This window comes from Acromyrmex echinatior, chromosome 16 (assembly GCF_024713525.1).
Source record: "Acromyrmex echinatior isolate Ae372 chromosome 16, ASM2471352v2, whole genome shotgun sequence".
Taxonomy (NCBI): Eukaryota; Metazoa; Arthropoda; class Insecta; order Hymenoptera; family Formicidae; genus Acromyrmex; species Acromyrmex echinatior.
The window spans coordinates 6,129,602-6,148,113 of record NC_141867.1 but is presented as its reverse complement, the minus strand read 5'-3'; the positions used below and the strand labels follow the sequence as shown (position 1 = coordinate 6,148,113).

Below are 18,512 nucleotides of genomic sequence, written 5' to 3'. Positions count from 1 at the left end.
AGCGTCCAGGTGCAAGAATCAAAATGTGATGTCATTGTAGGATGTATAATAAAATGCATCATGCTATACTATCAAGGTATCATGGTGAAAATATTACAATATTAATAATGAATACTCTAAGTTTAAATAAACGACAAGTTCTAGCCTGAGAATCGCTAGCTCATTGAGAAGATGATAGCACAAACTCGAAGTAACGAAGAATATGATGGGAGGACCATTAAACAAAAGCGAGCTAATGCGGAATACTGCAAACAAAACGCGAGTAAGAAACTAGGAGAAACGGTTTTCTCGACATAAATAACCAGAAACAACAAAGACTGTAATTAAGAGGAACGTTCTGTGAGAAGCGAACGGAAATTTGTTAGTGACGCTATAGTCGTTGTGGCAAACGACGCAAGTGCTAATAGCAACAACACATAAACGATTTTACTTTCATAATTAACAATAGTAATCTTAATTATAATTCGTATTGGTTCGACGAGAATAAATCAATTAAAAGAAATAAATCTTATTTTCGGAGCAGACTTTAGCGTCCAAATATTTCAAAGTGAATTTATATATATATATATATATATATATATATATATTCAATGCAAACCGCGTGTCGAAATTTTTTGAAACGCAATTATAAACAAAACTAGAATAGTAATATCACATATTAATTGATAAGCCAATTAATATTTTTATTTTAATAAACATCTTAAAAAGATATTAATAATTTGATGCTAATCTAAGGCATCTTAAGAATTGTAAATTATTGAATAATGTATCTGTCATATACAAAACTATATTAGAACGATCTATATTCGTATTATACTTACAATATGATACAACAGGCAAGTGCAATACTTGATGATAATTAATGCAATAATAATGGTACATTGTTAAATTAAATTATAAGATATTAAAGGAGCAAATGATATCTCTTGAGTTAAAAATAACATTTTATTATTCTTAGCTTCCGTGTGTGTCTGTGTAAATCAATCCATTTCTGTAGTTGAATTGCTTGGTTTCAAAGTAAACAACATTAATACATTAATATTAACGTATGTACTTGGTAAATAATAAACTAAATTTCAGTGAAAGTTAATACACTTCTTGGGTTAAATTATTTAACTTTGTTGTTTAGTTAAATTAATGATATATTAAGTAGCAGTAGTTTCCTATAGAAATTGGGTACAATTTGACATTATAAATTTAACAGTATATTATCGACGTTGCGTCGCATGTATCATAGACAGCTATTCACAACGTTCAAATTTCTCCGGAAATGGTAGACGCATAGAAATATTCAGCGTATCCGCTGATCGAGCTGCGTCAAACTCGGTTTACAAACTGCCTTTCCGCGCGTTGCCTCTCTGCACTGAATTTCTCGGACGTGTATTACTTCCGTATCAATCTGTTCTTACGCTGCCACAAGTGGAGCGACGAGTTTTATGCTTTACGTGGACGGAATGGAGCGCGCGGCGCCAAGCAGCGTTCAACAACGGCGCGGCTGGAGTAAAGGAAAAATTTGTAAAATGATACGCGTTGCGAACAGTATTGCGAGCGAGCTCGAGGATTGAATGAGAAGCCCCGCCAAAGAAAACGACATCAAACAACGAAAATATGAAGAAGGAGAAAAGCAATCCGCATGACTGAAGCCGTAACCATGGCGATATCAGCCTGTGATGCCTGCGAGGAAATATTGAATCCTCCTCTATTACCTCCTTGCAAAATAGTTTGCGGTGAATGCATCTAGAAATGCACCCTGTCGCAGTTTGTTGCATCACATGTCGTAGAATATTTGCGTTCGCCGTTTTTCGTGAGGATCTTGTGCAAATTGTATAAATCTTACACCTTAGGACAATAAGCAACAATAGTATAATGGATTTCATTCTTCGTGACACGGATTTCGAAAACATAAAATATCTTTGAAGACATTGATTTTTTTCTTTAAACGCGTTAAAATTGTAATGACGGGAATATTTAATCTTTCGAATAACAGCATTTTAGTTTAATACAGACAGAAATAATATTTTTTTTTTGTGAAAATAACTGCAATAGGAAATAGATTTTGACGAGCGATAGAAAATACATTTCAACACATCGGCAAACTAATCGAATGTCAAAGCAATGTATCAAATTCAGGTGTTAAATTTCATTTTACTGACAAAGGCAAAACAAAATTGCGTCCGTTTTCCCTACAAATTGCCGATTATAACGATCAAGTATTATTTTTCGCGAATGGGAGACTTGGATGTTAAGATCTGCTTCGAAAGCTGCAATAATAAAGTATAGTGTGAGAATTTCAATGCTGATGGTAAAAGCATCGTTGAAAGTCTGTACGTTGAAATGACCGAGTGTTCGCTCTTCCTTGTGGACAGTCATAATATTATCTGACACAGCACTGCCTCATTTCCATTTGCATGTTTCATTATCCAGCTCGATGACCCGCAGGCGCAAAACCATCCAGTCAGAAAAGTAAAAAGAATCCGCTTTCCCGAGTAATCAAGAGTATCAGAACGCGAGCACCGACAGAAATGTTTTTCTCGTTAACGAGTTCGTTAGACCAATCAACGTGCTTACGTTTATTTGAGATCCAACTTTTCAGGCGTACACAATTTTTGACGAAATCAAAGGAAGTACGCAGCAAAATTTTCAACTCCGAACTCGAAACTTGTATACGTCGCGTGAATGGTATGCCATAACGCGAATTTGCGCACTCGTTAGAGTCATGAAAAGTACGACAGGACGTGAAATTTTGGCAACGTTTCAGGGCAGCTTGTCTAAAACGATGCATATGAGAACAATGCATATCGTGGCTTTGACGTGGCGTACTGCCACGGGCGAATACGTTATGTAATATGCAATAGTTATGTAACGAAACAATTAACAGTCAATTCTCCATTCGCGGATTGCGTTCTACATACGTAACAGTTATGCTTGTGAATGAACTGCAGCCTTTGTAGCCTTATATTTTGCCATGATATATCGTTAACTACCAATATACGCAGTTCGTAAAGTGCTTTTTACAATTACAGCATTCATATTTTTTGAAAATGCTCTCTCCTCCCTCTCTCGTTTATTTTCTTGTTTACATTATAAAAACGTCGAGTTGTTCCGCTCGGCTTGTCAACGGTGCTTGTCAACCCTAAATTGATAGATTCTATCCCCAAAGATCTCAGAATTACGAAGAGGAAGAACGACGAAGAGGAAGAAACGGATGGAAAAGGGGAGAAAAAATTGCGGAGCCCTCAATCAGAAGCAGTGCCATCCTTTAAACCTCCATGGCGGAGGTTTACTTCGGGAGTAGTTATTGGTTAATCTGCTTCTGACAATGCAACAAGAGCAACGAAAAAGAGACACGGGATGGGAAACAGCGAACGCGCAAACCCCACCGTTGAGCACGTCGGGGCGACCATGGGGCGGTCGGTTGGATAGCATTATAACCCTCAGGCTATATCCTAAAAGTTATCTGAAAATTTCATTTACGACGAGAGAGTTAATAAATGTAAATATTAGCCGTAGAAGCGCGCGCAGTTTGACGGGAACTACCACTACCGCTACCGGGGCCTGGCGGCTGCTCTAAAACCAACGGAGGGTAGGAAACGCAACGGTGATGTAGTGCGCGCGGGAAGGTTACACTTTGAGTTCATTAAAGTGCGTATCGACCCGCGAATGGCGGCTTGATAAAAAGTGAAAAATCAAATTCCTGCCGTTCCCGGAACTCTGTCATCCGCCGGATGGAGTATCTGATAGGACGACGATTAGCCAACGATGAACATTTAGGGACGGAAACGCAGTGAGATTCAGTAAAGGCAGCGAGAGCTAGATATGGCATTGCGTGATGCAAGATAAATTCATTTCGCATCTCCACGTCTTTCGTCGAGTTTTGAGAATACATGTTTTCGTGAATATTTCTTTTCGTATTGAGAACCTAGGTGTTTTTCGTTATGTTGAAATAACAAGCAAGGACTGCCGTTGAGTATAAATTAAATGTAAATACGACGGAAAATGGAGAGCAAATACCGTGCTGCTGTTCCGAAACAACAATGCGGCTTAGAGGATAGGACCTAGGTTGAAAAGGAGAACAGAATGAAAGAGAACACGATGGCGTAAGAGGCCGGCGAGGAAGGTAGGGTGGCGTAGGCGGGGGTTGAGTACCTGTCGAGAAATACCCAATAGATAAAATCGATAACGGCAGCTTTCAGCGTTCTATGAGAGTCCAGAAATTTTAGTCGTCCTAAAGCGTACTTTCGTTATTCTCGGTGAAGTATCGAAGAATTTCCATATTAAATATCGGACGTTGCACAAACATTAATTGAAAGGTACCACCATTTCACGATCGCCTTCAACGCAGAGATTCGACAAACGCGGTGCTCCTTCTTGCGAAATAAAGCGGTCAACGTAAATATGTGCGCACGTATTTTTAAATATACAACGTTTATGCTTTGCGTAAAAATGCTGTCTAAATATCACGCGACGTCTCGTACCCGCTTCGTACTTTACAGCACAAACCCGTTTACGAACTTTTCGTTTATTATTCTTTCCACTTTTTCGCAACAAAATGAACGAACCCCTGCGACAGCCCCGTTGTGTAACGTGCAGCGAATATTTTTTGCAATGGATCGCGGCAGATATTTTACCGTTGATGAAGTAACAAATTAAGGAAGAGTAACTCGATACGTTAGCACACCGACGCAAACACATATCGCATGGGCTTCTTATTTTACATGAAACGACTTCTCTTTGACAAGAAAATTTCTTCCTTCAGAGAAGCGTGGCTTCCATTTTCCGCAGATCAATCGTATACCCCGATTGCTCCGACAACTTATACGACTGCACTTCCCATCTTCGCATCTCGTTCGGCGAATAGTCTTTTTCGCTTCATCTGTTTCACATATACCATCCGTACACCGATTCTGAGGCAGTTCATCGTCGGCGGTGCGCCGAAATTGCCTTTCTTAAACTCTAACCGATTAGATCCGCGCGTCAGTCCGTAAAATCACCTTCTGCAGTAAATTGCGCCCCTCGCAAGATTGCAATGGCTGCTTGTGGTAAGGTTAAGCTCTGATATTTCAAGTTAGCCTTAGGGAGAGGCGCCGATGGTCTCTCTTGGCCGATATAGTATCCCGCTGCGTAAATGACCCGTCATTCACAGCCTACTGAGAGCTGAAACTTCCTCGAGGGTACGTTCAAACGTCAAATCTAATCCTGATCGACACTCGTTTTGCCGTTTATACCTATCAATCCGTAAGGGTAATGTCGGAAATGCAATCAGTGATATTTGCGTGATTCACGCCCGTGTGGATGTCGCTAAAGACTGAAATTTCATGTAATTACGGTTTTCAAGCGCGACATATCGAGATAGTTGACGCGATAACACGCGAATGTGGATCGGAGGCATTCGTAAATGATGGATCATTCTTTCCGAAATCTCGCCCTCTCTCCCCGATTACCGGTTGCATGCACGTCCATCCATCATGTTATCTCCTGTAATGGATATGCATCTTCGCGCGGATAATGAATAACATGTCGAGCATATATGAGTTTTCTCATTGTGGATGACAAAACATATTTTATCATCGGTCATATGGATTATTAATTACAGAGATTATTTGATAATGATTTTAATTTGATTGATTTTAAAAACATTAGTAGTCCGGTGCGGAATTAAAAACTATCGTCTTAAACTGATATTATAATGACGTTCGTTAAAATGCAGCACTTTTTTCGGGATTCACGTAGGATGGTGTCAAGGGTTAATGGTGACTGTCCCGCCGCAAACCTGCGCGATAAACCCTTCCTCGCAATTCTCGCTTGAAGTCGTTACGTCCGCCATACATCATGTGGAACGAGTTTACTTCATGCCGTAATGCCTACGCTGAAATGATTTTATGGCACGATTCATTTTCGGCCAAAACGCACGTTCTCGAAAAATCCTTGATTCCTGTGGCAGCGGAGTTATTCTCTTTTCTCTTTGCAAACGGTCGGGCTTAACATTTTACAGTACGAATAAATCTGGAAGCTTAAAATAAAAATACCATGGCGCCCACGTATTACGCTAGCGCACTGGCAACGTTAGTAACATGTACCTACATATATATGCGAAATAAAGATGATGTACTTTGCATTTCTCGCGCGATCTCAAATCCGTACGAGCGCATAAATCGTGTTGGTGTTATAAAAAAGTAATTAAACGATAATAAAGATTATAAATCGAAAATACTGAATAATTTAAAATTTAAATAAATTGAAGTACAGGACTCTCGATAATAAATGTAGAAATAATATGACACATAAGAATAACAGTGTGGGACGCAAATTTTTAAAAATGTATTATTTATCAAATCTTTTACATTACAAATTCTCTTCGGGTTGGACTTCGTGTTTCGTTTCGGTCTCATTTAGGATCATCTTTAGCGAATTTTAATGAACAAAGCAAACCTCACGCTCAATTTTAATGGTAATCAATCGTTATCTGTGTAATATCATAGTGGATTCACAATGTAGTAAAATTTTAAAATTTATTTTTATCTTTACAGAACAGGAAAATCACTATAGTTGAAACAGTATATATTTTGAGGCAAGAAATATAATAAAAAATAATAAGTTATAACAAATCTTACAAAAAGCTGTAAAAGTTGAAAATTGCGAAATTTTCAAAATATTTCCATCGTTTATAAAGATAAATAATAAATATATCTATATTCCAAGTTTCTTAAAGACGTTACGTAGAATCCAAAGATAAGATTAATTTTAAATTTCGTACATGAACCTTTTCGTTTAGCTGTGTATTCTTGGATCGTAAAGTTTCATAGCGGCCACCCGGACCCTCTTCAGGGATATGTAAGAAAGTGTCGCGAGCACTTGGAACGATAGCGTACGAGGCTCTTCGGCGTCGATTCACTCGAAGGTCGAGATTTTAAGAATCGAAACGACTCGGGATCGCTCGTTCGAGGATCCTTATCCTCGATACGGCGAAACGATTCCGGATGACTGGACGGGCGATCAAGGTTCTCGAGAGGGGCAGAAAAGGAGGAGAGGCGCCGTAAGAATTCTCTTGTAGACACAGAGAGAGTCGGTGAAATCGTATCCCAACATGCCTCAGCGTTACGATAATGGCAGCAAACACTCTCGCTCACGGACCATTAGTCAAAAATGTTCGGATTCGTTGCCGCGCTGTCGTCGTCGCAATGCAAAAGCAACCGCGGCGGAAGGAGGCACAGAGGCGGACTTGTGTATCCGGACAATAGCGTAGTAACCGTTCTATTCTGCTTTCAGGCAGCTGCAATCACTAGCAATTTGCTTCTCACGAAACTACCTATCCTCCGAGTTGAGACAATAGCTCGTGCTAATATTTTTTAATCTTACTATACTTGTATTACGTTGTACAACTACGTTGATACACGCGAATAATTCAATAAACAATTATTTTTTAATATCGTCGTTCTCTTTACGACCTATAATAATATTTCACGTATCCGTTTAGAACGAAAGTTAAAAGCGAAAAATAAATGTACTTGATATCTGGATGAATAAAATTTTAACGTATCTTTTTCCTATATCTTTTTATGGAAATACGAATATTTGGATATTGCATTATTCCTGTTTTTATGCGACGGCAACCTCTCGGCTCTGACGCTCGATAATGGACGATTACGAGAGAACATCGAATAATGGATCAAGTGCCAGCGTACCTTATGAACTCTCAAAGCGGTACATGGCACGAACGTATGTTTGCAGCGCCCCATACATATGTAGTCGTCCGCAAAAGTTTCCTCGTTTGCCCGCCACTTTGCCGGTGCACACGTACTAATCCGTTACTCGTAATTAGAGTCGGATTGCCAATGGTTTAATCCCTCAATGTCAGTGTCCGCTTCGGTGGGAGGAAAGGATGGGAGAAGATGAGAAGGGAGAAGAAGAGGAAGATAGTAAAAGCCTAGGAAGTGAGAATAGGAAGGGAAAAGAGAGAGAGAGAGAGAGCGAGGGGGAGGGGAGAGGCGAGATAGAGAGTGAGATAGGAGTTACCACGAGAGAGTAGACCGAAAGGTACACGCAGTATGAAGGGAAACTGCCATTGCAACCTCCTTCACTCCCCGGCCGACACTTTGAGTAATAAGATTAGGAGGCGTCTCTACTCAGTCCGAGCAGGCGAGATAACGTCATTGCGAACCAAATGGACCGAGATATAGATAAGGGATAATTAGGAGAAAAGAGACAGACGGCGCGGAAACTGGATGAAGAGAAAATGAGAAAGAGAATAAACGGAAGATAGATAGAGAAAGAGAGAGAGAGAGAGAGAGAGAGAGAGAGAGAGAGAAGGGGAGAGAGACAAAAAGAGAGAATGAGAGATACAGCAACGGCCCGACTGAGGTGGCACAAGGATGACGTCGGACATTTATTACTACGGATTTTACAATGAGAACGCTTTCGTTCACCGCAAGAGTTTCGTGTGCGCTTCGTGCAACCATAGTCGATCTATCGCCGTATTCTCTCTAATGATATTCAAAACTCTGTAGCAACATTAGTTGTGCATTACAAAGCTTACTAACTAGTTAAATACAGTGTAGATATTATAATTTTTCTACTGCATTTATAAATTTAAGAATGTATTACACGTATATTTTTTAACAAAACGAAGAAAATATGAAAAAGTTAGAAATTTTTCTGCATTCTATTCGAAACAAATAAAGGCAGTAATTAAAAACCTTTATCAAAAGTATTTCAATAAGAAGTAGACACATTTTTAAAAAATAATTAAAATAAAATGAGAAATTTTTTTAATTTAAAATTATAAAATTGTATTGTTAAATATTAAATATTGGTTCCAATTCCAATTATTTTTTACAGAGAGTATATATCTGATACATTCTTAAACTGCATCGATATTTTGATGGGGCATATTTGAATATTTAAACACGTGTCGCACTTTCACCAGTGCCCATTTTCACCAATGTAGCTTAACTTTAATCTCGGTTCAGCTTACTTTCCATCTTTATATCTAATTATAAAGATTAGAAAAAGTTGAAAAGTAAGTTGACTCGAGATTAAAGTTAATCTACGTTAGTGGAAACGGGCATTAAACGCACGTGCATAAACATTAGTGGCACTCTATATTCACTATGTATAAAAATTGATAAAGAAATGTTTTTTAAGCGCGCAAAATAATAAAGTGTTCTCCAAACTTTGTCCAGTTAGCTTAGAGTCTGATACAACGCTATGACAGTATAATAAAATAGAGGTATAGCTTCGGCATCGCATCGGTCTCATCAACGGGCGATGGCACGCATAGGAGATATCACGTCATTAAATCGCATTTGCATATCACTGATCCGGTGAATAGAGGTGCTGCCATGGCTCGCTGGAGGCAATTAAAATTGACAGTGCTGGTATCCGAAACTTCTCTCTCTCTTTCTCTCTCTCTTTCTCCCCCCTCTCTCTCTCTCTCTCTCTCCCCCTCTCCCTCTCCCTCTCTCTCACGTAGAATATGCGCGAACGCGCGTGTTATCGGCGCGCTACAGCGATCGGCAGCTTGAACGGAATCGCGGGGATTGAAGCGTGTGACTCGCCATCGCTTCGATATATCGGACTAAACTGCATCGTAAAAAAAAAGGAGCACTTTCGTTGCGACTGTTCTGACCAAGCGATCCGTCATAAACACGGCTACGCCGTAGAAATGACGGGATATAAAGAAAGAGCAAATAATCATGCGTGATGTTGCATGCATCAACATTCACCACTTTGGTCGCGTAATGCGTTTCATCATGTAAGCTCTCCTTATGGAAAGTCACGCGTGACTGCGCGCGTGTGCGAATGCGTTTCATCTCATCGGTCTTTTCCTCTTCATTAAATGTCGCTCCAATGTGTGAACAGGAATGATGACAAATCGCGGATTCGCGTGCATTCAACATCAATTAACCCTAGCAGCGACCGTGAGATGAGATGGCTTCCTAGAACGAGGCGACGTGCAATCAGTTTTAATACAACTCGTTTGAAACTAATAACTAATAAAGCAGCACACATAAGCCACCACAGGTTCTTAGTGCAAACTATTTAATAACTCGTATGTTAACCCTTAACTGACGTCGTGAAGAAATATTACACTTCTAATATCATGGTCCACTGGACCCTTATTTTTCAAAAGCTAATAAAATGAAACTTATTAATCTTGGAAACATTTTTATTATACTTTTTTCATGTTTAAACTCTCATTTACCTATTTTTAATGAAAATTAATAATAAAAATACTAAAAAGTATAGCATATCCTATTTAAAGTATGTTAATTTAGACTTTGATAAATGCTAAAAAATTTGGTACGACCCCAATGGACCCATGATGACAGTTATAAGGGTTAATACGAGCGGTTAGTGTATTTGCTCCTTTATTAGTTATTATTGACTTAGTTCAGAAGGCTTTTATCTTTCATAATTCGTTTGAAACTACCACTTTGTTTTATCTTTCAACCTCCGGGTTTCTTTCAACATCCCGTTGCCTCATCCTCGGCGCAGTTTGTTCCGTTTCCCGCGTGTTACTCATGGCTCACTACCTCCAGACAAACATAACGAGGCACATACCGAACTTCCCTCTCACGTTCTCCCTATCGCATCTTTCTTTCGCCAAGCGAAGGGAGAAGATACATATAAAGTGCAATATCGATATCCATATCGAGATATTCCCAATATCGTCGTGAGTATATCGAGTGTAGCACGATGTGGGAGGATGCCTGTTTGGACGTTGCACGATACATGCGTCGATGTGGTTCGTACAAGCGCGTTATATACCGACCCGAATATATACGAAGTCGTCCCGACTCTCGTGGAGAAAGTTCGATTTGACGAAAGAATAAAAGAACGGTTCCTAAGCTCCCACTAGACATGTATCCCGATCGACTGCGATTGCCAAGTTGTTAGCGTGTGCAAGCAAGTCAGTCTATACTCCATCCGACCCCCATCTCTCACACTATAACAATTTAAATTTCAACGAAATCATAATGGTTAAACGTGAAGGTGATGGTCGAATTAAAGGGATTGGAAAGGATTGTCTGAGTGTTCTACACGTTTTTATGTAAAATCGGCATTGAATTCTAGCGGAGCGAGTGACTCTCCTTCTTTTGCTCCATCTCGATTCATTGAATCGATTAAAGGGTGGTATCGGGCCGGAGAAGCGGCGTATCCTTTCGAAGTAACGGATCATTAGCATCCCCTCATTTAATTTAGATTAGCGACGCTGGGGGGGAGGGTATAAAAACCGACGACGACGATATCCGACCGAACTTCCGTCGACCCTCCTCCTATTTACCCGGGCGGGTCCACGGGAAAAGAATTCTGTGTTCGTGTAACACTTTGTTTCGCCGGCACGCATAATATCATGTAGATGCGTTGTGTCGTTTCGCCGCGAATGGAAATTCACCCATTTCACGAGGGAAAAGTGTTTCGATAGAAATTCACTGGCGTGTGTCGCGCTAGCGGGGCGTAGTCGACCGCGCCAGGACGTCGCGACGCTGTGTTAGAATCGTTTCCATGCGGCGATAGCGTGTGCCACACGAATCGAATAGAACCGGATGAGATAAGCGAACGTGTCCTCGTGTGCACGGAACGGTGGCGTCGGACGACGGAAGTATCTCCCCGTGGTTTGAAGGATAGTTCGATTTGGAATCCGGTGAATCCCTCCATTTGCAAGAAGTTGGCTTATCCGGAAACCTCGAGAATGATTGCGTCGGTCCTCCCCCCCCTCTCTCTCTCTCTGTTAATCTCGCTGCATATGCGTAAAAATCCGCCATTGTAATTTACACGCGGAAGTCAATCAAGGGAAAAATTTAATTACGCTGTGTTTGACGAGAAGTGGATACATACGCGCGCTGTGGATACATACTGTACGAACATATTACAATCGGTCTGCGCGATCAATACGTTTGCGCTCGCCGAAAATCGTCCGTTAAAAGGGATCAGACTGGGAAAAACGGCAGTGACGATTAATTAATACGGAATGTGTCCAGCATCGCCGTATCGAATGTGATTATCATAATGCACCTTAATTCGATGAACGTCCGGCCCGAAACGGGTCGCGCGTAATTGCACAAACATGGAATATCAAAGCCGGTTTGCCAGCACATGCGTGCTATATGCGTGCTGCATATCCACATCTCTTTCGCACATAAACTCGATCGACCTGCGTCGGTGTGCACGTGTCTGCGTCGATTGAAGTATTTTCCGCGTATCTCTGAAAAACGACCGACGTCCAACCACAAAACTCAATCGCGCAGTCGCGGACGCGACCGTTCTCTCTTCCTCCCACTGATTGATCGATACGATCTATGCCACGTCATATTTTCGCTTCTTCCAATTTTTCTTCCCTTTTTTTCCGCGACCCGACGACGTTTTTCACTCCCGCGTCGCCGCGTAATTGACAAAGGTATTCGCGCGATTTTGCGAATCAATGAACGCCGCGGTGCCATGCTCCATTATCCTCTCTAATTGTATGTCGCGGCGATTTTCTTCAGTAGACACCTATTTGATCTTTTTTGTCAGCAATTAGGATTTATCCTACATTAACGTCGAATTATCCGAACAATCGTATCGGAATTCCGCGCAGCCCCGACGCGGAAAATGGTTGTAATTTGCAATTACGTGTAACATAATCAGCCGAGCGAAATGAATCCCTTACCACCTGCACGGCGAAGGGTCATGCAAATTAGTCGGAGTTGCGAGCTTTTCTCATGTGAAGAATATACGCGAAATATATAGAGTAATAAAGCGTGAATATGCGGAGAACATTAAATTTATCGATAACTTTCTCTCTGTGCGCGCGTTAAAAAACATTATTTTCCTTATTTGCCCCAATTTCTGTTACGAAAAATTAATTGGCTTTTCGCATAAAAATGAGAAACGAGTTCGTGAAAGCCCAAAGAAGCAGAACATTAAAACTTATTCGAGATCTTAATGTAGCAAACAAGATTTGTCAACATACAAGATGTAGACGAGAAAATAGAAGTTGATGCCGACGCTGGGTGTCGTGAGGAGGATGGCAAGCGGGGCGTGAGATGGAACCTGGAAATTCGAAATTCTAGCTGGGGACACTCGCAAGGAGAGAAGTTTGCGAAGGACTTGTTTACGCGGAGTTCCCCTTGTCGGTAACCTTCCGCGGCGTAAGGGTTGGCAAAAGCCTTGCCCCGGGGTGCTGTAAAATACCGGTTAAATGTTGTCGCTGCGTTAAAATTCTAGGCTCCGAATTTGCGTACTCGGTGGTTTTCACAGGAAAATAGGACGCAGCATTTCAATATTTTATTCAGAGATGTAATATATGTATACAAGAGTCCTTATGCTTTTGAGAAACGTCACGATGCTTTGACGATATTCGCGGTTACTCAATATTTCGTGGCATTTCAGGCAACGCTCCCGATGTCACTTAATTTCATCATCACGTTTATAGTAGATGCACAAGCGGCCTTTAATTATACTCGACCCTATGGAAAATTAAGAATTCGACGCAATAAATAACCTTTTAATCAGTGGATTCCTCACTCGCAGAGGAGAGAGAAGAAGCTAGGGGCGCAAATTAGCGACGGGGCTGCGCTATCTTTTCGCTATTATCTTAACCCCTTTTCTCTCTCGAATTTATCGCCCTTAGCAATTAATTGCTGGGGTCGATCCGTACTTGCTATTACCAGTCCAATGGTCGTCATCAAGAATAATGTGAACGAATAAATTAATAGAACGATAACAAGACTTCGATAAGTTAAAATCAAATTAAGTCGATATCACATATTTAATTATACCTTCTGTGGAGTACATATATATTTCTATATAAAAAAATAATCTAATTTGTATCATAAGTTTCTAACATCTTGAATGTAAATGCACCACATCTTTGTAATTTGAAGAAAAGGGTTGCCTCTTATACAATAACCAGAGTTCTTTGGAATCGTATTCCCCTCATAGTCGTTGCGTATTGTCTCACATCCTTTGCTAAAGAGGCGGGATTGTGTCAGCTCCAGCAGTCTCTACTCTTCTGCACGTCCCTTTGTCCTTTATTCGACCTTCTATATCTCCGCTTTGTACGGATCTTCCTCTCTCCCCTTCTCTTTGTCGAGTATCTCATAATTTTATCCTCGCGTGTCTTCTTCATTCTCAATTATGAGTATTTCGTTGTCTTTTGTCGATAACTGCGAACTGCGAACTGCGAATACAACTAGCCACTTTCCCCGCGTTTGACGGGAAGCATTTCCGTAGCAATTATGTAATTACGACAAATTCAGATACTCATATAATACATATCGAAGCAAAATTAATTTAATTGCTTTCTAGATATTCGCAGGAATTAATTCATGATAATTTGATTATTTCTCGCACGGGTTTGTTAACGATAAAATTAAAAATTTAATCATACGTTTCAATTCTACGTTAATATCAATTATATTATTATATATTCAGCTAACGATATCTCGATTTCCTAATTTCATGCTCCAAAAGTGCATTCGTATAAAACAGATATAAAAGTATATACGATCAACGCGGCTAAGAAAATATATTTCTGTAAAAAAAAAAGAACCTTCCGCAGTCCCCTTCCGCCGTTTCCGCCGTTTCCGCCGTTTCGTCCCATCTATTTTTCGCCGGTCTTCGCACGGAGCCAGCATTTTCCATTACGATTCCGATAAATTAATTTTCAGCTGCGCGCCGCGCGCACCTTACCACTGGTATTGGGTCGTCGACGTCGACGACGAAAAAGGAGGCGACGTCTTATACGTGCCATTTATACTCTTTACGGGCAGCGTCAGTCTGCGGGGGTTGTAAGATGCATCCCTCTCCGTCTCCTGCGATCCACTCTCTACCCTTTACCTCAACCTCTACACCCTAGTTACCTCAGCCCGCACCCGTCCTTCCGTATGATGCGAGAGGAATTTTAAATCCAGTCCTCCAGCATTGATGAATCCGCTTTACCCGGAAATTGTTCCCATACGTCTCCACGGGCGAGTTTCCTCCTGGCACCACGAAATCCACACGGGCAGGTTTTCCGCTGTCATACCACGGAGCGACGACTACGTCTCGGATCAATCAAATTATTCACCAAAATTCTCTACCGTGCTTCACCTCACGGGACAAGATATTTTTCATACTTGAATAGATCGCTCGTCGTTTCGCGGTCGAAATACTTCTATCCGAAGGAATCATCGTACGGACGAACGAGGATGAAAAAGCGGAATTTTCCAAATGTTTGGCAGCCACCTGCGTTCGTCGTGGTTGCATTTTTCAGATATACATACGGATGTTTCCGGAACAACCTGAGGTTCACGTTTTGCGACATATGTGGTTACGTCGTAAACAACTGTAACATAGGGACTAGATGCAAAATTTCTTTACCCAGTTGAGAAAGACTGCTTTGCGCGCAAGCTTCCCTATTCCTTTTCTCACGGAATGACGAAGCCGGTTCTATGTCCACGACGATCGCCCGAGAAGAGAACGTATCAAACGTGAATAATGTCAGCTGGGTCGTGCGCTTCGTGGAAATGTAACCGGGGCTCGAGCGCGGACATTCACAATAGAGGATTACGCCATTGAAGTATTATAATGACGTCGTGCGGCCGCATAATACGTAACATGCGAAGAGGAATTACGCGACGTGGAATGAATAGGGTATAATCGGCGTGCGGGGGAAGGCGAAGGTTAATGGTATTATGCAAATCGTATTACCCCGAGACATTGTGAATATTTCACAAAGTAACGGAATACAACAACGAATGTGAATTTTTCCACGGAGTTTAATGGATTCGATGATACTCGTATATATTGTTGAATGAAAAAGACTGCGAATAACTATACAATGCCTGTGAGTAAATTGCATTGGCCGGATGTGATATTAATCTTTCGCGTGCATGTCGCCTTAGCGAGTGAAATATAACTTTACACGCCATTGGACAAAAATATGACAATAATTTAACATCACGAAAAAAACTGCTAAGTATAAAAAAGTATTACATCACCTGCCACTATTGTTTTGATTTATGTACTTTACCCCATCATCGTACATCGTAGTAATAAATTATTTTCATCAAAAATGTTATTTATATACCGCGACGTTAATCATAACTAGTTGAACTAATGCAACATTGGCAAAGATGAATTGCATCACTATTCTTTTTACATATATATTCCGCTCGAAAGACTTCGTTCATTTAACATGATGGAATCGGTCGGGTAGAGGTTCATTGATAACTGAAGAATATAGAGAGGAATACATCGTACGTCCTGCGAATGTCCTGCAGCGGCCGCAAGGGTGTGCTATGTACAGGGGGGACAAAGTTGGCAATTCTTCGGCAAGTTCCAGAGGAAGTCTCCAACAAGCCCTACCTGCTTTCGGAGGCTGTTTCCTACCCTTACCCTTCGTACACTGTCTGTTCGTGCTTCGCGTTTTCGCACTGGCCGCGACCACATCAAAGCGACCGTTGGACGAGCTTTGAGCACGATACGCTGTGCCCTGCCTAGCTTTGTGACACCGCAGCCAATATAGTCGGGCGTCCGTTATTACCGAGCTACCATTCAATATCCTTAATTAAATTCGGAAGCTTATTCACTGCGGTTAATTACGGTTTCGTTCGAGCAGACCCCGCACGTCGGGCGTCGTTAAACAAGACCTTCCTACTACTGGGACACAAAGCAAAAAGCCCTCGGGAATCAGGTCTAGCTTGCCGTTCGAAGACCGTTCGGTTATTTGTAATCGGGACTTTCGTACCGCGACAGAATGTCGATCTCGATCGGTGTCTAACGCGGAAGCGCACTCGATTACGTACGACGGTAGCTTGTAAAGTTAAAGCGCGGAGAAAGTTATGGCACTAATCGTAAATACGAAGTCTGATTAATAATGCGAGCAATAATATAGAGGACAGATTGTTTAGAAATATATGTACGTCTTTATGTTAATTTAGGACAGTGCGGTTTATCTAGTCGCTTCGAAATCAATTTACTCGAAATTTCTTCGTGTTGAGATGCAATATTGAGTTACAATATTATTTCCAACTTTCGCAGCATCATTGTCGCGAATTTGTTTTACCGACATATTTTTATGAAGAAATATATAATTTTCCAATAAAGTTTATTATTAAATCGTCGCATGAATTTGTTTACTAGATTCTTTGTATCTTGATATTGAATGTCTCTGCAGATTAGCAACGTAATATGAGATGATCTCTAACAAAGAATGATAAGCAAGCACTATATTTATGTACAGGAATAAGGTGCGGAGATGTATAAGTAGAAAGAGAGAAGCGAGAGAGAGAGAGAGAGAGAGAGAGAGAGAGAGAGAGAGAGAGAGAGAGAGAGAGAGAGATCGAGTACACCTTTAAGACCGGATCAAGTTTGAAGTGCTCAGAAACGATCCATGTTGCTTTCATCGCAACAGACTATTTGCGAAAAGAGGATTTTCCAAATGACTTTGTATATAGTTGAATATATATGTGTACATCATTAATGGTTAGGTTGCGCAATAATAAGAATATCTCTTCTAAGATGAAAAATATTATATTTATTATCGTAATAGGATATTCTAGCTCCAAGCGTCACGTATTAAAGATTTATAGAAAGACTGTGTCTTTACACATTAAAGTTACATTCAAAATCGCTTCATGTTCTTATATTCAAGATCGCAGTACGATTGATACACAAGATCTACTTTCAATCCGTCATATCATCGCAGTCTTGTGCCAGCTCTTCATTCACATCTCCTCAGAAAATTTCCAATTACCTTTATTGTAGAAGTGACAGGAAAGGACCAGACTGCGTCACATTCTCCTACAGGATTACCCCGGATGCTTGCTCCTCGCTTTGTCTCCGACTCTCGGATCCAACTTCCGCTTTCGAGCCCTTGGCGGGAATACGGAAGGAGTGAAGACAGGAAAGGAAAGGTGAGGGGAGGAGGGAGGAGGGAGGAGAGTGTTCGCTGGAGATTCGAAGGTGGAAATGAACTGCCGGCATCAACAACCTTAGTAATGACGCGGCTCCCCTGTCTGAGTCTATCTTCGCTGCGCCGCTCATTCCCGAGCGTCATTCCCAGACAATGGTCGCACTTGAAGCCGCCAGCTCGACGACAAAATGATAGTTTGGACAGCTTGCTAAATGAGATGCTCCATTTCCCGATCCTTCTCAACTTTCTGAAAATCGAAGCGCTCTATTTTTCGTTCACGGCGGGATGTAACACGCGGTACTTTGGAGCGAATAGACTTTTATCAGATTCTAATCTTACGCCGTTGTTCGCTACTCTTTCTTTTCCGTGACATTTAAATCTTTTACGTTCGCCTATATTACTTTCGCCAGAATGTATCAAACTATCAATTAATCCATCTATGATTATGATTACTTCCTAATTGTGATCATAAAAATGGAGACAATTTTCTATTTTGATCACTATAATTAAGAATTATTTGAGGCGTGTCACAGCAAAATATTGTAAACGCAAAATACAGTTTATTGTATGAATAGCAAGTGCTGCGAAGAGTGCTGCTGTAATACATAGTACAACTCAAGACATTGTAAGTTCA

At 40.9% G+C, this 18,512-nt stretch overlaps 2 protein-coding genes across 3 annotated transcripts in view; both read left to right on the top strand.

Moving 5' to 3' along the window:
* The window catches only part of bru3 (CUGBP Elav-like family member bruno 3), a 467,269-nt gene that overhangs the window by 131,824 nt on the left and 316,933 nt on the right, over positions 1-18,512 (top strand). The gene's annotated exons all lie outside the window — the stretch shown is intronic.
* LOC105153220 (CUGBP Elav-like family member 3) overlaps positions 1-18,512 on the top strand; it is a 448,428-nt gene that overhangs the window by 304,248 nt on the left and 125,668 nt on the right. The window lies entirely within an intron of this gene.